Source organism: Lathamus discolor, chromosome 11 (genome assembly GCF_037157495.1).
Source record: "Lathamus discolor isolate bLatDis1 chromosome 11, bLatDis1.hap1, whole genome shotgun sequence".
NCBI classification, from domain to species: Eukaryota; Metazoa; Chordata; class Aves; order Psittaciformes; family Psittacidae; genus Lathamus; species Lathamus discolor.
The window spans coordinates 1835078-1841120 of record NC_088894.1 but is presented as its reverse complement, the minus strand read 5'-3'; positions in this window follow the sequence as shown (position 1 = coordinate 1841120).

Genomic DNA, 6043 nt, shown 5'->3' with positions numbered 1-6043 from the left:
CCGCCAGGGATGGAGCACTCACAACCTCCCTGGGCAACCCATTCCAGTGCCTCACCACCCTAACAGGAAAGAATTTCCTCCTTATATCCAATCTAAACTTCCCCTGTTTAAGTTTGAACCCGTTACCCCTTGTCCTGTCACTACAGTCCCTGACAAAGAGTGCCTCCCCAGCATCCCTATAGGCCCCCTTCAGGTACTGGAAGGCTGCTCTGAGGTCTCCACGCAGCCTTCTCTTCTCCAGGCTGAACAGCCCCAACTTCCTCAGCCTGTCTTCATACAGGAGGTGCTCCAGTCCCCTGATCATCCTCGTGGCCTCCTCTGGACTTGTTCCAGCAGTTCCATGTCCTTTTTATGTTGAGGACACCAGAACTGCACACAATGCTCCAGGTGAGGTCTCACAAGAGCAGAGTAGAGGGTTCAAGCAAAACCAGTGGGAGCTCAAGACTGCATCCATCAGAGAAGAAATGCATTGATCTCCAAGGCCAAGTTAGATGGGGCTTAGAGCAACCTGACCTAGTGGAAAGTATCCCTGCCTGTGGCAGCGGTTGGAACGGGATGAACTTTGAGGTCTCTTCAACCCAAGCCAGTGTGTAATTCATCAATTTAATTGCTTGAATTATGCCATGTTCTATCTCCATGTTATTTTCATCCCAGATCATTGGATTTGGTGCTGGCTCAACGCAAAGCCAACAGTTTTCCTGCTGATCCTTTGGATCAAGCCCGTAAAGAAAACACAGCAAAGAAACTCCAAACCAAGGCCCTCGAACAGCTAATAGAATGCTGCGTGCCTCTCTTAGCTGCAGGGAAGGATCAGCTTCCCTGTTTAGTGCTGCCTGTTAAGTCATTACAAACAATTAAAGCAGCAGAGGGGAAGGGGATGGAGTGATGGTTTCCAACTCCCCAACCTGCCTCTCTGCCCCAAAGCATGAACTTCATAAAGCACAAATCTCCCAGTGGAAATCCCTTCAGCAATTGATTTCCTGCTCCTGAAATAGAGCAGGCAGAGTCCTGCCTTTCCTGGGGAGAAAGGGAGGGGAAGGGAACTTTTGCCTCCACGTTTTAATGCGTGGCTGCAATGTCAAATCTCCCCCTGCAGGAACGTGTTTCCATAGGGCGACATCCCTCTGGAGACGCACGGGGAGCATCGTGTGAATGTGACCCTCAATTCCCCATTGCAGCTCCACCTTTGCTTACAAGCAGGTCTCGGACAGAAATGCACAGTGGCTGTTTCCCAAGGGCAGGTAATTACCAGCCCATTTTATTCTTTATCTATTCTGCCTTCCACAAAAGCAGCATGCCTGGGATTGCTTCAGAGTGGAGCAAATAGCTCCATCACCGGCAGGAACACCTAACAGCCAAGACAATACAAACCCACTTACAGCCCGTCCGGCATCTCCTGGGCTCGATTGAATGCTCAAAGGTTCAAAAAGCCACCTTGCTGTGCAATCAGAACATGAATAATGGGTGCAATCAGTTGCCACACGAGCTCCCCTTGACAGGCAAAGGAGCTGGAGCAGCAGCAGAGACCAGAGATGCTCTAGTACCAACAGTGATGCTCACCCACTCTTTGGGTTACTTTTGATGCTTTTATGTTAATGACACATCTCACACACCCCAGTTGTGTTTTCCCTTCTGCAGTCACATGAAAAAGATCCCGTGACCATAGAATAGTCTGGGTTGGAAGGGATCTTCAAAGCTCTCCAGTGATGAAATTAACAGGGGCATCTTCAAGTCAATCATCCGACTTCTCACTTCTTTCTGTTCAATATCATTTTTCTTTTACACACCATCAAAACAGACCTTGTTTCCAGCATGAAAAAAAGCCCATGAACTCTTCTACTGATTTAAATGTGTTCAATAAAACTACAAAAGCTCCACTATTCAGCTTCCCCAGGGTAGCAAGGAAGGGAAAAACGGAGAGATGGGAACACCAGCCATGGGTAACAGCATCATATTCTGCCCCTTCTCATGGATGTTTTCCTTTCCAACCCAGAAAATCCCCTGCCGCTCATAGGGAACCCTGGTTACCCCTCACAATGAGAGGGCAGCTGAGCAGGAATGCTGAAAGGGGAAAACAGGGGAGATGCTACAACATTCCAGAAGCTCTTCTCATCTTCAATCCTGGCCAGGTAACAAGGGAATACCAAAAAGCAGCTCAATTCCTGCACAATCTGGCTGCTGAGCCCAAAACCCCACAAGAGAATAGGCCCTGCCAGTGCCTGATTGCAGCGTGAGGAGCTCGTCATACCCTCCCTGTAAGCCAGGATGTACGGGAGATGTGTAATTGATTGCTGGTAACCTGCAGGGACACACAACTACTCTGCAGTTATCTAGGACTCAGTAAGCAACACGAAAAGGTTATTGATGCACTTGGGGAGCGTTTCTGTACAACATGTGCTCCTGTACCTCCTGATATCCGAGGAGGGGAAGCAGATCCCTCAACATTTACAAGCAAGCAATTTCTATTACAGAGAGAATCGACTTCCCAGCAAGGAGCCTGGGTGAGGGCTTGCAGAAGTCAGTGGGAATGGGCCATTTACAAAGAAATCCTTCGCCTTCAAGTGGAATTGAGAAGAGGATGGAGGTGGGGAGGTCTCACAGAGCCTGCTCCTTGTTGGTAAAATGGCATTAATGTCCCTGAGGATCACTGGTGTTCAAAGTGGAAAGGGTTAAGTGGTCACAACTGAGCTCTCCAATGCCAACCACCTTGTCCTGCTCAGTCAGCTGACAGGATTCCCTGTGTGGTGCAGGGAATTTTATGCTTCAGGAATCATTCCCGGTGGAAAACACAGAGGTTTATCTTTAGTTCTTTTCTTTATCGCGTGTGGAGCATCTTGGCATGGGTCCTTATAATGAAGTTCGCATCAATAGGATATCTGATGGGAACCTCATTTCCCCCAGCTCTCCATGAAAACCTCAGACAGTGACCTGGCACCTTCAGTTCTCCAGGGAATTGGATTCTGGGGCTTAGCCTTGGGGTCCAGATTAGATTTTAAAGAGACAAAAGCCAGATCCCACTGACTGTTATTGCTCCCCTGGTTATTTCTGATGCACACACTGAATCTATTCCCTTCCTCAGGGCCAAATTTCCCAGCTATATCCATAACCACAGGGTGCAAGGAGCAGACAGCACCAGCTGTAAAACTCACTTGGCAGCGGTATCATCCCTTTTCCTTACATTTTGCACTGGGTGTTTCGCAGCACACCATGTCCCACACAGCTCACCTCGGCTATCCAGTTTTCCCTTTCTCCATGATGCTGACACATCCAACACCTATCACGCTCTTAAAACTGAACTTTCATGAGCAGATACTTAGCCACAAGAATGACGATGACCTATTGAAGCGGCGCAGGCTGGCATTCATTGCAGAAGTGAGCTGTGGTAAGTGATTGCAGTCCAAAGCCATCGATAGAGTCAAGCTTCACTAAGCTCAACTCAGGCCTCCTGCTTCTCCCTTTTTCTCCTCAGAGTAATCAATGGTATCATACTTGTACTCCTCTGTGTTTGTTGGCCTGAAGAGTGTATGAAGAGGCCAGCTCTGTATAATAGCACTAGAAAACGTTGTGCCAGAAGACAGATTTCATGTGTTGAGGGGTTTTAAGCAATGAATTTTGTGCAAAATGTGATATCCAGGTGAAGATGAGTTGTTCCACTGCCATAACACAGGAGGGAGCGAACAAAGCAGCAAAGGCATTCAGCAGCAATTTGCCCTCTGATGATCAGGCTTTTAGGCCAGAGGAGCTCTGCTACTTAAGCAGAGGATGTGACACATTTAGCTGTTGCTTAGAGATACTGGAATATATTGGCCAGAGCCTGCTCCTGGGTGAGCATCCCTGAAGGGTTCAGTGCTGCTTTCCCAAGGCTGTGTCATAACCCTATTGCATCTGCACTGTTTGCAAAGCCTCAGAGCTTTCAAAGCAGGTCAAGCAGTGACAGAAAGGGGGGCTTTTGACAGGTCAGATGTCATTAATCAAAGTGACAACTCATAGTACCTGGAAGTGGCACAGACACAAAGGGCTTTAAGCAGCTGTATAATAAGAAGTTAATAGCACTTAAATAACATCTAGCTCCTGCATGGGATGCTTGATGGGTTACAGTGCTGGACCACACATGTATCCGAACACAGCCCTTGTCTGTCATCTACACAGTGGGGATGGGGACCCAGGAGGAAAGCAGAGCTCTACCTGTCGACTCACACCCATTCTGTTCCACCCCATTAGAGCAACTACCACCCTTGTATTTCTCTTTCACTCCAACCCTTCTAAACTAGGATTCCTCCTCTGGAATGGGGCTGTTTGAAGCTGGACCAAGACAGAAATGAAGGTGTTTAAAGAAGCTGCTGTTTAAAGTGTTCCTTCTGCACTCTTTAGGTTTCATGGATACATATAAATTGCAGCGAGAACAACACCATGTCCTTGCTCTTACAATCCCCAGGTAAAGCGCCAGAGCTCTGTTCATCAGCACACAGAGGTGCTCCAACAGCATGGGCACCATGGGGCTGGGGATGTCCAGGGTCTCCAGAAGCTGCTGGAAATGAGCTGACCCATTGCAGGAGCTTCCCAGCCTCCTTCCTGGCTTGCAGGAAGGGAACAAACAGCTCCAGCCGCCCACCGCCGCCCCATGCTACAGCTTTCATTCCCCATCACCTCTGGTCTGAGGAAATTACACAGCATTTGCCTTGATTGCTCCCCTGCAGAGGCAGAGATGGGGCAGTTATAGATATGTCCCTTGCCTGACAAAAACACGCCCTTCATAAGTAAGTCTCATGACTCTGATTTTCAGTACTTCCAGTACCATTTTGCCTTCCCTGCAGCCTGTCAGGCCGTGTCACAGCTGCTGGATCCACTGCAGTGATTATCACCACGCAGCCAAAGGCACTGTCCCCAGCGAGGTGCAAGGAGCTCCTGCAGCTTAGCCATGTGCCAGGCAGTCCTGATGCCCCCTCCAAGCACTGCCAGCACCACAGTTATCCATAACTCCAGGATGATGGATGGCCTTTGTCTGGAGGCAGCAGCACATCAGCTTTATGAAGGCAATAAAGCACCATTGATTCAGCATCACAAGGGATTTCCTTCTCTAATATACCACCTTTTCTCTCTGTTTGCACAGCTGACTCGAGCGGCATAGCGTGAACACGGGTTTCAAAAGGCAAAGTCCATCTCTGTGGGGTGGATTTGCCTGGAATAGAAACTCTGTCCCTCTTGCGCTGTGCTGGCAATGGAGCTGCTCACACAAGAATAAGTTCAAGTAGCCCAGAGGGAAAACACAGCTCGTGTCCTTTGGAACAGCAGCTTCAAACTAGGGCTTGATTTTCCAGGGCTTTGTGCCACCGTCTATAATCAAGTGTAAAGGACACCAAGCCAGAGAAAACAAGATGAATAAAGCATCCCCTCCAGGCACTCTGCTTCTCATCATGCCACTACACACAGTGTGACCGAGCATCAGCTCTGGTCCGACCCAGAACAGACACAAGGGGAAGATTTCCTCGTACTGCTGCTGCAAAGGGATTGCATGGGTGGATTTAGTTCTGTTTGTAATTGTCCTCCCCAAAGCAGGTGAGCTTTACTGCAAAGCTGTCAAAGGAATGAGGCGAGAGCACAGCTTCAAGCAGGCGCTGGGAAATTGTCTGGGGATATAAAAGAAATCAAAGCCCCCCTGCTCACAGCATCTCTGACAAGGTTGTTTTAATCAAGCACATCCTAGCCTATGGATAATGAGAAGGCAGCCAGGGAGGGATGTAGCCCCAGCTACATCCATAGACCTAGCCCACCCTGCAGCCCTCAGGTCCCATCTCCTTATGAGCACGTCCCTAAACACGCAGCACCCAGCACAGAGCCACAGTTCCAATATAACATCACTTAGGGAGTGAAAGGACAGCTCTTAATCTTTCCCATGGACCCAAGGGATGTGCTTTAAGCTGAAAACCAGAAAGCCACAACTGCAAAATACTTTTACCCCCTCTTGCTGTGAGGACCAGTTTGAGATCAGTGAATTTACCATCACCTTCTACTGAAATTCTCCATATTCCGGTATTTTCTTCTC